This window comes from Delphinapterus leucas, chromosome 11, assembly GCF_059928025.1.
Source record: "Delphinapterus leucas isolate spDelLeu-1000000601 "Yukka" chromosome 11, BTC_Dleu_Yukka2, whole genome shotgun sequence".
In the NCBI taxonomy this organism is placed as follows: domain Eukaryota; kingdom Metazoa; phylum Chordata; class Mammalia; order Artiodactyla; family Monodontidae; genus Delphinapterus; species Delphinapterus leucas.
The window spans coordinates 30,101,524-30,105,755 of record NC_143139.1 but is presented as its reverse complement, the minus strand read 5'-3'; the positions used below and the strand labels follow the sequence as shown (position 1 = coordinate 30,105,755).

At 34.8% G+C, this 4,232-nt stretch overlaps 1 pseudogene; it reads left to right on the top strand.

Moving 5' to 3' along the window:
- The first annotated feature begins 1,863 nt into the window (after positions 1 to 1,863).
- On the top strand, positions 1,864 to 3,415 carry LOC111173643 (GTP-binding nuclear protein Ran pseudogene; annotated as a pseudogene).
- The last annotated feature ends 817 nt before the right edge of the window (positions 3,416 to 4,232 follow it).

The following is a 4,232-nucleotide window of genomic DNA, read 5'->3' as shown; positions in this document are numbered from 1 at the left end:
AAATATTAGGGATGTAATTTACAAAAAGATAAATATAATTAACACTGATGTATGTTAGATATGAAAGTTTTTAAGAGAGTAAATCCTAAGAGTTCCAATCAAAAGAAAACTTTTTTTCTTTTTCTTTAATTTTGTATCTATATGAGATGTTCACTAAACTTATTGAATGTGATAATCATTTACGGTGCAAGTCAAATCATTATATTTTAAACTTATACAGTACTGTATATCAATTATATCTCAATAAAACTGGAAGAAAAAAAAGAACCATTAATGGACACATTTTCTTGCTTCTGATGTTAAGTAGAATACTTGCTATGTTTTGTGTGTTTGTGTGTATGTGTGGATATATCTTTTGTAAAATTAAGAAAGTTTCTATTTCTATTTTACTAAGAGCTTTTATCAATAATTGTTAAATGTTATACAATGTTTTTTTCTGCATCTATTGCAATAATAGTAAGTTTTTCTACATTAAAATTTTAATACACTTAGATATTCTACTACTGAACAAACTTTCTATTCCTCTAATTAAACCAACTTTAACTTCATATATCACCTTAACAGTATGTTTGAGAGCTTAATTCAAGTGCATTTAGAATTGATTCTTTAGTCAGGAGGGAGATTCAGGCTACAATTACCTTGTTTTGTATTCTTGTCTGAATTTGGTATCAAGCGCATACCATTTTTATTAAAAAAGTTGGGGAATGTTCCCCTTTTTATATTTTCTGAAAATACATTAAGGTCAAAATTATATGTTTCTGGGCTTCCCTGGTGGCGCAGTGGTTGAGAGTCTGCCTGCCGATGCAGGGGACGTGGGTTCGTGCCCCGGTCCGGGAAGATCCCACATGCCGCGGAGTGGCTGGGCCCGTGAGCCATGGCCGCTGAGCGTGCGCGTCCAGAGCCTGTGCTCCGCAACGGGAGAGGCCAAAACAGTGAGAGGCCCGCGTACCACCAAAAAAAAAAAAAAAAAAAAAAAAAAATTATATGTTTCTTAAATTATTGGTGGGATTCATAAAATTATCTGGACCTAGGGTTTTCTTTATGATACTCTTTTGATCTAGTGATTCAATTTCTTTTATTGCTACATGAGCATATAAATGTATTTCTTGCTTTATAACAACACAGATTTCTATTTTGGATTGGTAATTTCTATTTTTCTAGAGCATTGTCTATTTTAAATATTTTTCAAGATTTTTGCCATAAGGTTTTTAGAGTACTTAAAATACCTCCTGTGTTTTTATTTTGTTCATTTATTCATTCCTAATCTTTTTGTTGTGACGTTTAATGTTTTTGATTAGAGTCTGTCAATTGCATTAACCATTCCCATTTTTTTGTTTATACTCTCTATCTTGTTTTCTATTTTCATTTGTGCCTGCTCTTTATTATATCCTTTCTTTCACTTTGAGTTCATTATGTTGTTCGTTTTCTAATTTGTTAAGAAATGCTTAACAAATTAGAAATTTGTTGAAATGCTTATTGAAATTAGAAATGCTTATTGAAATGCTTATTTTATCAATTTTCAACTTTATTTTAATAAGACTTTAAGGCTATAAGTTTACCTTCACAAGTTCTGACAAGTAATATTTATATATTTTTTGCTTTAATTATAATATTTCTAAATTTCCATTAGAACTGTGTTTTTTAATTTCTAAAAGTTTTGAATTATTTTAATTTTATTATTTTCAACTTAATTGCATTGTAATTAGAGAATGTGGCATAAGAATTTCTCTATCTTGGTTTTTTGAAATGCCAATAATTACACATTTTATTATTTCTTTAGCTTTATGTTTACTTTTTTTCTTTGCTCATCATTCCTCTTGCATCTCATACATTTCTGGGATTATTTCCCTCCCTCAAGTTTCTTTACTGAGTTTCTGTAGCACCCCAAACAGATGATATTAAAAGTAGAGGAAAGATAGACGGGGGTGGAGACGCTTCTGGAAGTAACATCACGATAGCAGCCCAAGGAGAACCCCAAGTTCAGTTTAAGTTTGTATTGGTTGATGATGGTGGTACTGGAAAAACTACAGTCCTGAAACGTCATCTGACTGGTGAATTTGAGAAGTATGTAGCTACCTTGGGTGTTGAGGTCCACCCCTTTGTGTTCCATAACAACAGAGGACTTATTAAGTTCAATGTTTGGGATACAGCTGGTCAGAAGAAATTTTTTGGACTGGGAGATGGCTATTATACCCAAGCTCAGTGTGCCGCTTATGAATGTTTGATGTAACATCAAGAGTTACTTACAAGAACGTGCCTAACTGGCACAGAGATCTGGTACTACTATGTGAGAACATCCCCATTGTGTTGTGTAGAAATCAAATGGATATTAAGGACAGAAAAGTTAAGGTAAAGTCAATTGTCTTCCACTGAAAGAATAATCTTCAGTACTATGACATTTCTGCCAAAAGTAACTACAACTTTGAAAAGCCCTTCCTCTGGCTTGCTAGAAATCTGATCGGAGACCCTAACTTGGAGTTCGTCGCCATGTCTGCTCTCACCCCGCCAGAGGCAGTCATGGACCCAGCCACGGCAGCGCAGTACGAGCATAATCTAGAGGTTGCTCAGACAACTGCTCTCCCGGATGAAGATGATGACTTGTGAGAAAGTGAAGGTGGATCCCAGCGTCAGAAGTCTAGTTTTATAGGCAACTGTCCTATGATGTCAGTAGTGCAGCGTGTTTGCCACTTTGTTACATAGTTAAGCAGAACATGTGTTTAATCTTTGGGATGCTGAAGGAGATGAATGAGCTTCAGAGTGAATGTGGCAGTTTAAAAAATACCTTCATTTTTTGGACATGCATATTTAGCTGTTTTGGAACACAGTGGTTTCCTCCTTGAATTTCATGTATAAGACTGCTACAGTCACATCACAATATTCAGTGGTGGAATCTTGTTACTGTCGTTCCCATTCCTTTTTGTTTAGAATCAGAATAAAGTTGTATTTCAACTATCTTTAAAAAAAAAAAAAAGTAGAGGAAAGAAAATCCATCAAACCTACAATGGAATAACCATTAGGTTGACAGCTGCTCCAAGAACAATACTAGGTACATTAGGTTGACAGCTGCTCCAAGAACAATACTAGGTACCAAAAGATATTGAAATGACATTTTCAAAATGTTGAGAAGAAATAACTAGCAAATTTAAAATTCTGTATCTCAGCGAAACTCTCTTTTAAAAGGAAGGAAAATAAAAATATTTTAAGCAAATAAAACCTGAAAAAATTTACTACCAACATAGGCAATATTTAAAAAGATGAAAAACTGATCATTTTCATGAATTATTGAAAGACATACAGATTCAGGGAGGCAAAAGATCATAAGCAAGATAAATAAGAGTCAATCCATAACTTTCTCATTCTCTTTAATCATTCTGGGCCCTAGAATGAAGCATATAAAAGGTCTTTTCACTTTATCCTTCATAGCCTTTTTTTTTTTTTTTTTTTTTTTTGTGGCACGCGGGCCTCTCACTGTTGTGGCCTCTCCCGTTGCGGAGCACAGGCTCCAGACGCGCAGGCTCAGCAGCCATGGCCCACGGGCCCAGCCGCTCCGCGGCATGTGGAATCTTCCCAGACCAGGGCATGAACCCGTGTCCCCTAGCATCGGCAGGCGGACTCTCAACCACTGCGCCACCAGGGAAGCCCCTTCATAGATTTAAGATCTCTTTAACTTTATTTCATTCTTTGTCTGTCTGTGCTATAGTTGTATTCTTTTTTTAGATTTACTTTCAAGGTCCATCCTTTCTTCAGCTAGGTATAATTTACTGATCTATTGAGGTTTTAATTTTAATTATTAATATTCAGATTTCTAGAGCCTCTATTTGGTTCATTTTCAAATCTGATTAGCCAGTTTCAATAATCTTCTTTTATGTCCTCTTATTTTCATTTCCATTTACTATTTCTTGAAGTATATCATAGCTATTGAAGTATAAACATAGTTATTTTGTATTCTGTTTCTCATAATTTCTGTAACTGCAATCTTTGCATATCTGACTCTAACTTTTTGACTTGGAGTTTTATGGGCCATACAGGTAGATCTCAGGCTTACGATTAGGAAATTTCAGGGTAGGTATATTTTTTTCTCTTCTATCTAGATCCAAAAACAAAACATGGTCATATGGTCACAATCTTATGTTGTGTGGTGGGGTTTTCCCCAGTTTACTCAGTGAGGGTATCACTCTTTGCAGATCTTGGTCTCATGAGAGTTTTCTTCTCTCTGATATCTCACTATACAT